General features: G+C 43.2%; 1 non-coding gene across 1 annotated transcript; it reads left to right on the top strand.

Annotated features, from left to right (window-relative positions):
• Nucleotides 1–447: 447 nt before the first annotated feature.
• Nucleotides 448–554, top strand: LOC127099276 (small nucleolar RNA R71). Its single transcript, XR_007793799.1, has one exon. It is a non-coding gene; the product is annotated as a small nucleolar RNA R71 (small nucleolar RNA).
• Nucleotides 555–16,444: the final 15,890 nt, after the last annotated feature.

Here is a 16,444-nt window from a genome sequence, read left to right as displayed (position 1 = left end):
TTTGGGTGATTCCTCCATCCAGGGTTGTAGGTATTCGAATATGGGTTCCCTTGGGCGTAGTTCACTTGCTCAGGGTTGGTTTCGTTTAATAGACTGCATTCTACAGATTTGTGTCCTTTGGTTCCACATATCTCACAATCCGACGAAACTGCAGCTGCAATATTCAGGTTTATGCACATATGCTCAACCTTGAGGGCTAACACATCCATTTTAGCTTGTATCATGTTTATAGAGCTTAACTCATGTACTCCTTCTTGGGCTTCCTTCTTCTCAACTGTCGCTCATTCAAATCCCCATGATTGATGGTTTTGAGCCATATCTTCGACGAGGGCACTAGCTTCAGGATAAGGTTTGTTCATCAGTGCGTCACCAGCGGCAGCGTCGATGGTCATCTTAGTGTTATAGTGAAGTCCGTTATAGAAGGTCTGAATGATTAGCCAATTTTCTAAACCATGATGTGGACATGCTCTTAACAGCTATTTATATCTCTCCCAAGCTTCGAATAGCGATTCTCCTTGGTTCTGGGTAAATCTGGTTATGTGGTTTCGAAGAACGGCGGTCTTACTTGGGGGAAAGTATCTAGCAAGGAATACTTTTCTAAGGTTTTCCCAAGTTGTTATAGAATTGGGTGGAAGGGAATATAACCATGATAGGGCTTTATCTTTGAGGGAGAAAGGGAATAATCTTAAACGGATTGCCTCAGGAGAAGCTCCATTGGTTTTAAAAGTGTCTGCTAATTGGAGAAAGATTTTTAAATGTTGGTTTAGGTTCTCAGTAGCAAGACCTGTGAATTGTCTCTGTTGCACTAGTTGTGAAATTCTGGTATCAGATATAAGATATCGAAGGTAATGTCACGACACTAATATCTGTTAACACAAACAGGATAAAGATACAGAATGGTAAAGCAAAAGACACAAGCAATTGTTAACCCAGTTCGGTGCAACTCACCTACGTCTGGGGGCTACCAAGTGTAGCACCTCAAATTTGCACCTCCCATTTTGTATATACATTTTCATTTTAGGTCATAAACATTGCATTGTTCATTGCATAGTCCACCAAGCCATCAGTTAAGACTGGCATCAGGAGATTCAACTGTGCAAGGCAATAAGTGCATTTTCTATGGAATCAAAACCCTAGGGTTGGTATAATGAGTTCATGTGATCCAAGAATCATTTTGAAGTGATTTGGCCAAGAATTGAAGGCTCAAGGCTCATCAGTCAATGTGCAAATCATCTGAGGCCCACAAAAGTCAACAGAAGTTAACTGTCAGCTCAACTATGGATTTGGAGGTGGGAGATGGTCAGAGATGCCTCATTCATGTGGGAACAAGGCTCATTTGACATTTCAAACATCAACATTGAAGAATTTGAGGTTAGATCAAGACCTTTCAAAAATAGCAGGTGATCTATAATTTGAACTTTCCAAAAATGGCAAGGTTTTGGACCAATTTAAACTCAAGATTACATCCTCAAGAAAGCTTCAAATGAAATTTTTTCCAACATGAAAGTTGAATATCTTTATCTCCCATTTCCAAAAAGTCCAAGATCATGGATTTCTCATGTGTGGTTAAGGAGATATGATCAAAACTTGACAAAGTGTGGTTGGAACTTCAAATGGGCATAACTTTCAAACCAAAATTCCAAATAGGATGGCTCTTTTTGCATTGCTCTTATTTTGACCTCTAGTTTCCAAATCTTGCATTACATGCCATGCATTATCATCACATGAACATTTGGTAATTCACTTGTTTTTTGGAGGGAAAAATTAAAGTTTAAATCTGGTACATTGTTCACACATTCTACCATTACCATTGGCTCCAAAATGATATTTTGAGTGAAAATCAAATAAATTCGTGCACTGTTCATTCTTGATTTTCATGCATAGGGTGAAAAACAAATTTTGCATTTACACTCCAAATTGCTAATTCCACTTAACCATTTTTTTAAGCATGATTAAAAGAGTGATTAGGGAGAGGTATATGAGGAAAACCCTAACTGTTTTAGCATTAACCACAACCATTTTTTCAGATCTAGAAAATTTCTCAAAATTCTCTCTCAAAAATTTCTTCAAATTTCTTCAAGCAACATCCATTTCTCTTGCTTGATTCATCATCCTGAAGTGTTATCAAGGATATTTGCACGTGGAATCGAAGAAAACAAGGCAAGATTGCAGCATATTGAAGCTTGAACTCATCCATGGCAAATGCAAATTCTGGCGAACTCGTGTACAATTAAGTCTCCATTTCTCTTCCAATCAACTTCACAAGCTTTATAGAGGAACATTGGAGCATTGCAAGGCTCGAATCAACACAATTCCAATTCTGCACTTCAAGAGGTCACAAAATCGATCTCCTTATTTCTCAAATTTGTTATGTCATTGTTGTAGATCTTAGGATGCTGCGTATTCTGAGCTTTGAACCATTGATTTTCATGCAAAATTGAGTGAGATAGGTTAGTTTGAAGTTTGATGCATGATTCTTAATGTCTTCGATCCATGCTTGTTTCTTTGTTTTATGTTAAATTGATTATGGATCTTGAATGTGCATTGCATGAGGAATTGATTAGTATGCTTATTTTTAATTTCTGGAACTTTTGAGATTTTCTGGAAAAAATTGGATGAAGATCTTCATGATCTTCATCGTGTTCTTCATGTGTTCATGCTGATTTCCAGTTTCCTGCGGATTTTGTTGTGATGTTCTTGATTTCCTGCAGATTCTTTGTGCCATGCATGTGTTAGTTTAGGTTAGTTCATGCATTGGACCACGTATGCATCTGCCTGGCGTTCTGATTGGCTCTGAGGCGCTTGACTTGGCCACATGTGCATTGACCGGCCAGGTCAATTAATGAAACGGTTGCATTTCATTCAGCCAAGGCGCGCTTATTTGAATTGCATCTCGGTTCGATTCCCAGCGGAGGGAATAATTCAAATGCCTTACCATATTTTCCAATTTCCCTCCATGTTTCCATATGCTTGCTTCATACATTTTTTTTTTATTTTTCTTCATCTTTAAAAATTCATATATAATTGAAAAATGCTCCAAAAATTATGAGGTTTTTTGCATTGTGTCACATTTTCTGTAAAGTATTTTTTGATCATTTTTCCATAAATTGTGCTTGGCCTGGAAATTAGTTTGTCTAAGGAGTTTGAACATGTGTCCATTCTTGACATTACCTTGCCATATCATTTGTGAAATGCTTGATTCTTGTCCAATGCTCATGAAATTTTGCATGCTATAACTAGACATCTTGCTTGACATTTCGGTGTTGATTTGGTATTTTTATCATTTACCATTGCTGTTTTATGATCATGTTAATGTTGGTGTGACAATTTGGGTCACACCTTGTGATGTTCAACTTGATTGATGAGTTTGCCATGCCAAATGATATCCAATTGCCTTGATTTTCTGTATGATGCATTCTTTGGATGTTGTGAATGCTCATGATGTTTTTTGGAATTTTTGAGATTATTTATGATTTAATTGAGATTTTTCATTCTGGTTGGTCACATTTGAGCTTCCAAATTGCCTTGAACTTCATTCATTTGTGAAATCCTTGTTCTTTATCCAATGAACATGAAATTTTGCACACTATTTCTAGACATGTTGAGTGTTGTTTTGGCTTTGGTTTGAGGATTTTACCATGATCCATCTCTGTTTTATGCCTATGCTAACTTGGTGTGACATTTGGTGTCACACATATGCTTGTTGTGCTTGCCTTGACTTATGCTATGTGATTGCCATGCCTAATGATGTCAAATGCCTCTAATATTTTGTGTGATGATCATGTTGTATGTTCTGTTTACTCATGAATTTTTCCAAGATTATTTGAATCCTTTTTGATTTAATGTGCACTTGTTCATTCTGATGTCACAATGTGGTCACAATTTGCATACCTTGCCATGTTTGGTTCATGAAATGCTTTTGGTTAATGATATTGATATGGGACCTTTTGGATTGTGTTCTTGATTGATTGAAGTTGCTTCATGTTAAATTTCATGTTCTGTTTTGAATTTTTCCCCATCTTTGACCCTAGGCCTTGACCTAGTGGTTTGTGACTCACAATTGAGCTTTGATTTCAGGTTTACACATCCAAGTCAATAGTTGATGATGCTTCCTCACTTGAGCATTGATGTTTGCCCTAGATGTTGACTAACCTTGAGTTGTTTTGTAGGTTGATGCCAAGTCATTTGTGTTGTGCCTGTTGGCTTGTGCCTTGCTCACTGTTGCATTGCTTGCTTATCTGTCTGACTGTGTGATTGATTGTTGTCTGTTTGATTGTTTGAGTTGTATACTGATTGGGTTAGATTTTTTTCAGGTACCTAAGTTGCTTTGAGTTCTTATTGAACTTGCTTTTGCTTTGCTTGGTTGCTTAACCATTGAGGTATAACTCTCTGACTTCATGTAGTCTGGAAGACCTGTCCTGTTATGTGGGCAGGCACCTGCCTGAAGCCCTCCTTAAGAGGCAATGCTTGTGTTTGTTTACTATTGTGCCAAGCAGGAAAAGTCCTCTTATGAGGCAATTGGCAGATAAAAGAGATGTGCAATCCATCTCCTGCTATTCGGTGTGTCATTCACTTTGCTCACACACCTTGTGTTGATGCATTGTGGATATTAACCCAAGATCTTTGTTGTGTCAGTCATCTGTGGAGAAGAGTTCCAACTTTCTGAACTCCCACCCTTTCTATTTTGAGTCAAGCTCTCCCAGGCCAGGGATAAGAGCTGTGAGGTCTTACCCTCACTTCCCATTTCATCTGCTTCACCCTAACTCTCAATGTTAGGGTTAAGAGCTAACCACACCCGATTCCAGTTGGTTTGTGTTTCACAGCCTAACCTTGTGTGAGCCCAATTGTTTGCATAAAGTGTGTGTGCTTGCTTTGTGTGCTTGTATGTATTTGCCTGTGCTGTTTAGGATAGCTTGCTCACTGTGCAAGTTAGATAGAAACCTCAACCTAGGACCATGGTGGATTTGCATGATAACTATTAGGCTCGAGTCAGTCTCCCTTCTAGTTTGTCATTTCCCAGTCTCTGGTTAGGTTAGAAGTTCTTTCCCTGCATAGGGGAATTACGTCGCCCTGATCCTCATACCAGATGAGGCACGTAGGCAGGAGATGAGCTGATCTCTCCGGGCGCCCTTTTTCTTTTGCAACCCCTTTGTGTGTTGGAGTCTGACATAAGTCCATCGATTGGCAGTTGGTTTCCTGTGTCTTGTTTGTTTGTTTGGAGTCTGACGTAAGTCCAGCGATTGGCAGTTGGTTTCCTGTGTGTGTTTGTTGGTTCGGAGTCTGATGTAAGTCCAACGATTGGCATTCGGTTTCCATGTTTGCCTGTTTGTGTGGAGTCTGACGTAAGACCAGCGATTGGCAGTCAGTTTCCTGTGTGATTTTGTTTGGCGTGCGTTAGTCGAGCTACGAGTGCTCTGATTCTTCTCTGGTCCGAGAAGATACGTATGCATAGTATGCGACATCCTAGCAAGCACGTTTCCCCTGTCCCGAACGTCGACTCTGATGTTTGTGCAAACAAACTACGTAGGCCCAGGATGCGATATCCTGCCGAGTCCGTTTCTTCCGTCCTTTCTTTGTTTGATTCCAGCATGTGTGCGGTTTGTGAGCAGTTTTTAGCAGCCTTGTCCTTTCTTTTGTGCGTGGATCCCGTCGAGTACGACGAATGCGTAGGGGTGCTAATACCTTCCCTTCGCATAACCGACTCCCGATCCCATCTTTCTCTGGTCGCGAGACCATGTCTTTTCCAGGTTTACTTCGAGCGTTTCCTTTCCCTCCTGTGGGATAAATAACGCACGGTGGCGGCTCTGTGTTTCTTTTCCCGCCGGTTTTTCGCGTAATGCGACAACTGGCGACTCCGCTGGGGAATCAGAAGTTGACCTCTTGCTGGTCCATCTTCCCTAAGCGAGTCTCTCCTAGCGCTCTTTAGTATAGGGTTTGGTTGCTTTCGCTATTTCATTTATTGCATTCATTTATTTATTGTTTGCATTTATGTTTGCATTTATTATTTGCATTTATGTTTGCATTCATCTGTTCATCTGGCTGTGTTGTGTTTGTCTCTCTGTTGGGGGTGGGAGTTACATGAGGTAAAAGGCCCAATACCCAGGCTATGAGTGAAATCTAGGACACCTAGGAATAGAGTGATTCATGGGAAGCGGGTGGTATTGCGCCACTTAGCGGAACTTGATATCACGAGCAATTCAGACTCTGATGGGGTATCGTCGTTACATACTTCGGGTGTGCATATGCTGATATTCTATGAAAGGGTTATTTATGCTGCGTTTCTCTCGACCTTACCCTGGCCTAGATGACACCCGTGAGTTGGGAGGGAATGATCTTTATTACAGGTACAGTTGGTGACTTGTCGGTGACTTGTTGGTGACTTGTGATCCTGTTGGTGACTTGGTTCAGAATTGTTGTGTCTCAGATGACTTTGGGTCTCAGATGACTTTGGGTTTCAGATGAATTTGTGGTTCCGAGTTCAAGCCGAAGCTTTGATCCTGTGCTCCGAGATACACAGCCAGCCAGTCTTGTCTGCATCATTTGCATCATAGCATGTTTATTTTCAAAAAATAATGCCATGAAAAAAGAAAAAAATTGAAAAAAAGAAAGAAAAATGAGAAAAAGCTAATCTCTGCATGCATATCATTTCTCAGGTTCATTCAGGAGTCTATTCATTGTGAGAGATGGCAACTGGTCCCGAGTTGAAGCGGAAGACTTGCTCCTACAGTTTTTCACCGTGAGCCTTTGACGTCTCTGATAGAGTTGAGCAACCTTGTGATTAGTGGTAACCAGAAGGGGTTTGTTGATCAGTATGGGGATTTGTTGACACTGTTGAAGATGGTAGTAGATCCGGTGCCGTTGCAGACTCTTCTACAGTTCTACGACCCAGAGCTTCGTTGCTTCACATTCCAGGATTATCAGTTGGCGCCTACTCTTGAGGAGTACTCCATTCTGTTGAATGTCCCGATCCGGTATCAGGTTCCTTTCCTAGAGGTGCCTAAGGAGGTGGATTTCAGAGTTGTTGCCAGAGCTCTCCATTTGGGTATCAAAGAAGTCAGTGATAATTGGAAGTCCAGTGGGGAGGTTGTGGGTTTGCCTTTGAAGTTCCTGTTGAGGATTGCTAGAGAAGAAGCGGAGAAGGGAAATTGGGAAGCTTTTCGTGCTCAGTTGGCTATCATGATTTATGGGATTGTCTTGTTCCCGAGTATGCCCAACTTTGTGGACTATGCTGCAGTCACTATTTTTCTTGGAGGAAACCCGGTTCCTACTCTGTTAGCTGACACTTACTATGCTATTCACAGTAGGCATGGTAAGGGTGGAGCTATCAGATGCTGTCTCCCGCTGTTACTCAGATGGTTCTTGTCTCTCCTGCCAGTCAGTGGACCGTTTGTGGATGCTCAGAGCACTCATAAGTGGACTCAGAGGATTATGTCTCTTACCTCTTATGATATCAGGTGGCAGTCTTACCGGATGGATGTGCGTAATGTCATCATGAGTTGTGGAGAGTTCCGGAATGTACCACTTGTAGGGACTAAGGGTTGCATCAATTACAATCCGGTTCTTTCTCTTTGCCAGTTGGGGTTTGTGATGAATGGAAGACCACTTGATGCTGAGATAGCTGAGAGTGTGTATTTTGAGAAGCGGAGTGACCCTGTTAGATTGGAGCAAGTGGGAAGAGCTTGGAAGACCATTGGTGTCAAGGATGGAGCTGTCTTGGGGAAGAAGTTTGCCATTGCTATGCCTGACTACACCGAATGGGTCAAGAAGAGAGTGGAAACTTTGTTGCTACCCTATGATAGGATGAAGCCTTTGCAAGAGCAACCACCTTTGATCCTTGTTGAGAGTGTACCTGCTGAGCAGTACAAGCAAGCCCTGATGGAGAATCGCCGGTTGAAAGAGAAGGAGCAAGATACCCAGATGGAGTTGTACAAAGCTAAAGCTGATAAGGTGAACCTGGCTCACCAACTCAGAGACATGCAGGGTGTAGATGCTAGTGGAGTAAAGAGCAAGAAGAGATCTTACGAAGAGATGGAGGCCTTGCTGAATGCAGAACACCGGGAATGCTTGAGGTTGCAGAGAGCTGAAGCCAGTTATCAGAAGAAGATAAAAGACTTGGAGAAGCAACTCAGAGACAAAGACATCCAACTGAAGAAGGAAGTTGACTTGAGACATGCATCAGAGAGCCAACTTGGAGGAGAAGTTGTGGAGCTCAGAAGACAACTGAAGGAGAAGATCACTCCTTTGCCAGAATGCTCAGAGTGCGACCTGTTGATAGACCAGTGCCGCTACCTGAAGACGCTCATTCCTGGAAGCCATTTGTCTTAGCTTGTGTCTCTGTTGTTTATGTTGAGAATCACCTCCAGGCTTGTTGGATGGGATTCATTTGTTGTACTCCATTTTTTTGGATCTTTGTTGATATTGTTATATGATCCTTGTTGCTCATATCTATAGATGAGTTGGTTGTTGATGTTTCACCTGGTGCTCAGTTATCTTGTGTTGCTTCCTTGTTGTTTGCTGCAGGTTGCCATTTTTCGAAAGATGAATTAGGCTCTTGAATGCCTGAGAAATGAACATATCATGTGCATCATACGCATCATTAACATCATACACATATCATTTTGCATTACAGGTGTTCTTGCTCGAGACTTCTCACTCTGGTTCCTGTGTCAGGCAGGATAGCTGATCAACGACCACACCGCTACTCAACCAGATTGAATCATCAGAGGAACATGGACCAGGTTCAAGCAGAATTGGCTGAGATGAGGGCTAACATGGCCCAATTTATGACTATGATGCAAGGGGTCGTTCAAGGGCAAGAGGAGCTGCGTGCCTTAGCCCAAAGACAGGAAGCTGTACTCCCACCACCCAGTCGTGCTTCACCAGTGGGTGTCCCGGTTAATGATAATGCTGCTGCTGCTCCCGTCACTGACTACGCTGTAGGGGATGATTTGAGGGGTATTCGGATCAATGGACAACCTCTTGCTGCAGAGACTGTTAATGCCAGAGCTACCCGGGCTCCGATTCGTCATCCTGCTCCGCTTGTTGACAGGCAGGAGGACATGTTCACGCTGCTCAGTGAAGACGACGATGTAGTGAGGGTTGAAGAGAGGGATCGGAAAGTTGATGCCCTTGCTGAGAAAATCCGAGCCATGGAATGTCAGAACTCCCTTGGGTTTGATGTGACCAACATGGGTCTGGTGGAAGGGTTGAGAATCCCTTACAAATTCAAAGCACCCTCATTCGATAAATACAACGGTACTTCTTGTCCTCGCACCCACGTGCAGGCCTACTACAGGAAGATCTCTGCTTACACAGATGATGAGAAAATGTGGATGTATTTTTTCCAGGATAGCTTATCTGGAGCTTCCTTGGATTGGTACATGGAGCTTAAGAGAGATTCTATCCGAAATTGGAGAGATCTGGGTGAAGCCTTCTTGAGGCAATATAAGCATAATATGGACATGGCGCCGAGCCGGACTCAGTTGCAGAGTCTTTGTCAAAAATCTGGTGAAAGCTTCAAGGAGTACGCCCAGAGGTGGCGTGAGTTGGCTGCACGAGTACAACCCCCTATGTTGGAGAGGGAGTTGACTGACATGTTTATCGGTACCTTACAAGGGGTATTCATGGACCGGATGGGAAGTTGCCCATTCGGTAGTTTCTCAGATGTTGTTATTTGTGGTGAGAGGACTGAAAGTTTGGTTAAAGCTGGAAAAATTCAAGATGTTGGGTCTTCATCGTCGAAGAAACCATTTGCTGGGGCACCTCGCAGGAGAGAGGGGGAAACCAATGCTGTGCAACACGGTAGGAGAAGTACGAACAGAAATCAGTATCGCCAGGTTGCTGCTGTGACCATTCCGGCGCCTCAACCTCATCAACAGCAACAACAGAGGGTTCAACAACCACCACCACCACAACAACAACAACAACGTCCGTATCAGCCTAGACAGAGGATGCCTGATCGACGTTTTGACCCTTTGCCGATGACCTACGCTGAGTTGCTACCTGAGTTGCTCAGATTGGGATTCGTGGAGTTGCGTACTATGGCTCCGTTGACAAAGATACCACCTGGGTATGATGCCAACGTGCGTTGTGATTTCCATTCTGGTGCTCCAGGACACCACATTGAGAACTGTCGGGCTTTTCATCATAAGGTCCAGGACTTAATTAACGCTAAAACTATCAATTTTGCTCCTGTGCCGAATGTTGTGAACAATCCTATGCCTGCGCATGGTGCACACAGAGTGAACAATGTCGAAGGAGGAGAAGTTGAGGACTTGATGGTCAGTATTGAGGATGTTCAGACCTCATTGTTTGTTGTGAAGAATCGTTTGTTGAATGGGGGCGTATTCCCGGGCTGTGGTCATGATTGTGAAGAATGTGCTGGTTCAGAAAATGGTTGCATACAGTTGAGGGTTGGTATTCAGAATCTGATCGATGAGGGTTGTTTACAGTTTAGTCGGGCCGTGCAAGATCGTGGGGTGGTGTCAACCGTCACTATCTATTTCAAACTGTCAGAGGGACGTGGCCAGAGGACTGGTAATGCGCCTACAAGCAGTGGTACTCCTGTTACCATTTCTACTCCTGTAACCGTTAGTGCTCCAACTACCATTGTTGCTTCGGGAAGAAGGGTTGTTGATAGTAAGGTTGTGCCATGGAAATATGACAACGCTTACCGTAGCAATCGAAAGGCTGAGGGTCAGGTCAGGCCAGTGAATCAGTCTCCTGTGACTATTGGTGTGCCTAGTAGAACATCTGTGATTGCAAGCCCAGTGGTGGACAATGTTGGAGGACCAGGAGGGTTTACCAGAAGTGGTCGTCTGTTTGCTCCCCAACCTTTGAGAGACAATAATGCCGAGGCTCTTGCCAAAGCCAAGGGTAAACAGGTTGTGGTTGATGAAGAACCTGCTCAGAAGGAGGCGCCCGAGGGTTCGTTTGAGAAAGACGTGGAGGAGTTCATGAAAATAATCAAGAAGAGCGACTACAAGATTGTAGATCAATTGAATCAGACTCCGTCCAAAATTTCCATACTCTCATTGCTGTTATGCTCTGAGGCACACCGTAATGCCCTGTTGAAAATGCTGAATCTGGCTTACGTGCCCCAAGAGATATCTGTCAACCAGTTGGAGGGTGTGATTGCTAACGTAAGTACCAGGCATGGTGTGGGGTTCACCGATTTGGACTTAACGCCTGAAGGACGTAACCATAACAAGGCCCTGCATATCACTATGGAGTGCAAGGGTGAAGTGTTATCTCATGTGCTGGTAAACACTGGCTCTTCTTTGAACGTGTTGCCTAAGAAGATTCTGGGTAAGATTGATGTGGAAGGGGTTATCCTCACTCCGAGTGATCTGATAGTGCGTGCATTTGATGGATCCAAACGGTCTGTTTTTGGTGAAGTCACATTGCCGGTAAAGATTGGCCCGGAGGTATTCGACATTGTCTTCTATGTGATGGACATCCAACCAGCATGTAGTTGTTTATTGGGGCGTCCTTGGATTCACACAGCTGGGGCAGTTTCGTCAACTCTCCACCAGAAGTTGAAGTATGTCTGGAACGGTCAGATTGTGACTGTATGTGGTGAAGAAGATATTTTAGTGAGTCACCTATACTCTTTCAAGTATGTAGAGGTGGATGGCGAGATCCATGAAACCTTATGCCAGGCGTTCGAGACTGTTGCTCTTGAGAGGGTGGCTTTTGCTGAGTAGAAGAAGCCAAGTGCCTCAATTGCATCGTATAAGCAAGCTATGGAGGTTGTCAACTCTGGTAATTCAGAAGGCTGGGGCAAGATGGTGGATTTTCCTGTTAAAGAAGATAAGTTTGGAATTGGTTATCAACCTCTGCAGGCGGAGCAGGGTGTGCAGACAGGTCCGAGTACCTCTACCAGCGTTGGGCTGATGAATCACGGTGATGTTTTTGGCCAGTAGTGAAGATGGTGACAGTGATTGTGATCTGGACAACTGGGTTCGCCTGTGTGCACCAGGGGAGTCGCTCAACAATTGGACAGCAGAAGATGTGGTCCAAGTTACTCTTCAAACAAAGTAATTTTCTTTTGTTTTTCATTTTTGCACAAAACCCTACGTTCTGCCCAAGGCGTAGTGGTTCATTGTAGGGCCGCATCATGTTTTTTCAATGATATCATTAATAAAGGACGTGTTGCAAACAATTTTGTGATTCCTGTCTTTCTATTTTTTTTTCATTTTTCAAAATAATAAAAATGGCAATGTTTTTGTTTTTTGTGACTTTTTTGAACTCTTTTTCTAAAATAAAGCATTAAACATGCAGAACCGATCTTACGGATCCCACTATGAACAGTTCTGTTATGGCTCAGTATGATTTCAATAATCCCATCTACCAAGCTGAAGAGGAGAGCGAGGAAGACTGTGAACTCCCTAAAGAATTGGTCAGATTGTTGAAGCAAGAGGAAAGGGTCATCCAACCTCATCAGGAGGAGTTGGAGATTGTTAACCTTGGTACTGAGGACGCCAGAAAAGATATTAAGATCGGGGCTGCTTTGAAGGAAGATGTCAAGAGAAGGTTGATTGAGATGTTGAGAGAGTATGTGGAGATATTCGCCTGGTCGTATCAAGATATGCCTGGGTTGGATACCGATATTGTGGTGCATAGATTACCTCTCAGAGAAGAGTGTCCTTCAGTCAAGCAGAAGCTTCGGTGAACGAGTCCTGATATGGCTGTTAAGATCAAGGAAGAGGTTCAGAAGCAGTTGGACGCGGGTTTTCTGTCAGTGACCACTTATCCCCCGTGGGTGGCCAACATCGTTCCCGTGCCGAAGAAGGATGGCAAAGTCAGAATGTGTGTCGATTACCGGGATTTGAACAGAGCGAGTCTGAAAGATGATTTCCCATTACCTCACATTGATGTATTGGTGGATAATACGGCTCAATCCTCGATTTTCTCTTTCATGGACGGTTTTTCTGGCTATAATCAGATTAAGATGGCGCCAGAAGACATGGAAAAGACGACATTCATTACACCTTGGGGCACGTTCTGCTATAAGGTGATGCCATTTGGGCTGAAGAATGCCGGTGCTACCTATCAGAGGGCTATGACGACTCTCTTTCATGACATGATGCACAAAGAGATTGAAGTGTACGTGGATGATATGATTGCGAAGTCGCAGACAGAAGAGGAGCACCTGGTAAATCTGCAGAAGTTGTTTGACAGATTGAGAAAATTCAAACTGAGGCTGAATCCAAACAAGTGTACGTTTGGTGTGAGATCCGGGAAGCTGTTAGGCTTCATTGTCAGTGAGAAAGGGATTGAGGTTGATCCAGCGAAAGTCAAAGCTATTCAAGAAATGCCTGAACCGAAAACAGAAAAGCAGGTTCGCGGGTTTTTAGGGAGATTGAACTACATTGCACGGTTTGTATCTCACCTAACTGCCACGTGTGAACCAATATTCAAGTTGCTAAGAAAGAACCAAGCAATCAAGTGGAATGATGATTGTCAGAAAGCTTTTGACAAAATAAAAGAGTATTTACAGAAACCTCCAATCTTCATACCTCCGGTTCCTGGGAGACCTCTGATAATGTACCTTTCAGTGACAGAGAACTCGATGGGGTGTGTATTGGGACAGGATGACGAGTCTGGTCGAAAAGAGCATGCCATATACTACCTTAGCAAAAAGTTTACCGACTGTGAAATCAAATATTCACAGCTTGAGAAAACTTGTTGTGCTTTGGCCTGGGCTGCTCGCCGACTGAGGCAGTATATGTTGAACCATACTACCTTATTGATTTCTAAGATGGATCCAGTAAAATACATCTTTGAGAAGCCGGCTCTCACCGGACGTGTTGCTCGTTGGCAGATGATCTTAACAGAATATGATATCCAGTACACGTCGCAGAAGGCCATCAAAGGTAGTATTCTGTCAGACTACCTTGCCGAGCAACCGATTGATGATTATCAGCCGATGATATTTGAATTCCCTGATGAAGACATCATGTATCTGAAGATGAAAGACTGTGAAGAGCCTCTTGTCGAGGAAGGACCGGATCCTGATGACAAGTGGACATTGATGTTTGATGGGGCTGTGAATATGAACGGTAACGGTGTTGGGGCAGTGCTTATCAATCCAAAATGTGCTCATATACCTTTTTCTGCCAGGCTGACTTTTGACGTGACCAATAACGAGGCCGAGTATGAAGCTTGCATAATGGGGATAGAAGAAGCCATCGATCTGAGGATTAAAACGCTTGACATATATGGAGATTCCGCTCTAGTGATTAATCAGGTCAATGGAGATTGGAATACTAATCAGCCGCATTTGATTCCTTACAGAGATTACACCAGAAGAATACTGACGTTCTTCAAGAAGGTGAAGTTGTATCATGTCCCCCGGGATGAGAATCAGATGGATGATGCCTTGGCTACTTTGTCTTCAATGATCAAGGTTCATTGGTGGAATCATGTGCCACATGTTACGGTGAATCGACTCGAGAGGCCTGCGTATGTGTTTGCAGCCGAGTCTGTTGTTGATGAGAAACCGTGGTACTATGATATCAAGAACTTCCTCAAGAGCCAGGAGTATCCTGAAGGTGCGTCGAAGAATGACAAGAAAACCCTGAGAAGGCTAGCTGGAAGCTTTTATCTGAATCAGGATGATGTGTTGTACAAGAGAAACTTTGACATGGTTCTGCTCAGATGCATGGATAGACACGAAGCAAACATGTTGATGCAAGAAGTGCATGAAGGATCTTTTGGTACCCATGCTGGTGGTCATGCAATGTCCAAGAAATTGTTGAGAGCCGGTTATTACTGGATGACTATGGAATCCGATTGTTTCAAGTATGCTCGGAAGTGCCATAAATGTCAGATCTATGCTGATAAGGTGCATGTACCACCAAGCCCTCTGAATGTCATGAATTCTCCTTGGCCATTCGCGATGTGGGGCATTGATATGATTGGGAATATTGATCCTATTGCTTCTAACGGACATCGCTTCATCCTGGTTGCGATCGATTACTTCACCAAGTGGGTGGAAGCAGCTTCCTATGCTAATGTTACCAAACAAGTGGTTGCCCGGTTCATTAAGAAGGAAATCATCTGTCGTTATGGAGTTCCTGAGAGGATCATTACTGATAATGGCTCGAATCTTAATAACAAGATGATGAAAGAACTTTGTAGAGATTTCAAGATTGAACATCATAATTCTTCTCCTTATAGACCGAAGATGAATGATGCTGTAGAAGCGGCAAACAAGAATATCAAGAAGATTGTGCAGAAGATGGTCGTGACGTACAAGGATTGGCATGAGATGCTGCCTTTCACTTTGCATGGGTACCGTACTTCAGTACGTACGTCGACCGGGGCAACCCCTTACTCCCTTGTGTATGGTATGGAAGCTGTCCTACCAGTTGAAGTGGAGATTCCTTCTCTGAGAGTCTTGTTAGACGTCAAGCTTGATGAAGCCGAATGGATTCGAACAAGGTTTAATGAGTTGAGCCTTATCGAAGAGAGACGGCTAGCAGCTGTGTGCCATGGGCAGTTATATCAGAGAAGGATGAAGAGAGCCTTTGATCAGAAAGTGCGTCCTCGAAGCTATCAGATCGGTGATCTAGTTTTGAAGAGGATCCTTCCTCCCGGTACAGATAACAGGGGCAAGTGGACTCCTAACTATGAAGGTCCACACGTTGTGAAGAAGGTCTTCTCCGGTGGAGCCTTGATGCTGACAACTATGGATGGTGAAGATTTTCCGTCCCCTGCTAACTCAGATGTAGTCAAAAAATACTTCGCATAAATTGACCCGCTGGACAAAAAGAATAAAAGAGTCCAGGCAAAAAAGGGCATCCCGGCGAACCAAAAAAAAAAGAAAAGGTTCGGGCAAAAGTTAGGGATAAAAATGAAAAGAATATGTACACCCGGTAAGTCGAAAACCCGCAAGGGCGGCTTAGGCAAAAATGGGTATCCCGGTGGATTGAAAACCCGAAAGGGCGATCCAGGCAAAAGAGGGATTAAAGCGAAGACTACAGTCTGAGTTATCTGTACTTCATCGCGATTCATCATCGGTCATCTCGAAGGATGTGATCGGTCCAATCATTCTTCTCAGAAAGCAAGGAAGTTGGGAGGAAAACTGATGATCTGTGAGTTATAACAGAATTGGGAAATAGTGGATACCGTGTGCACATTGCCATTAGGATAGATTTTTTCCTTTTGTGCGCAATTACCTCTTTCTAGGAATTGCTTCCTGATGTATCCGCCTTTTCAGGCCCATTTTCAATCAATAAAAAGTCGTTATTTAGATAAATTGCTCTCTTGTTTTTATTTTACTGTTTTGTTTGCAAAAACGTCCGAATTTTTGATAAACATTGCATATAAAAACATGAAGGCTAGACAATAACGTGCAGAAATATAAAACATTTGAAAATCATTTTGAATGTTGAGGACACTTGAGCGTATCTTGTCCATGCAACCCCTGGGGCATGTA

Source organism: Lathyrus oleraceus, chromosome 6, assembly GCF_024323335.1.
Source record: "Lathyrus oleraceus cultivar Zhongwan6 chromosome 6, CAAS_Psat_ZW6_1.0, whole genome shotgun sequence".
Classification (NCBI taxonomy): Eukaryota; Viridiplantae; Streptophyta; class Magnoliopsida; order Fabales; family Fabaceae; genus Lathyrus; species Lathyrus oleraceus.
Note: the sequence above shows the minus strand (reverse complement) of the source record. Positions and strands in the feature narration are given on the sequence as shown.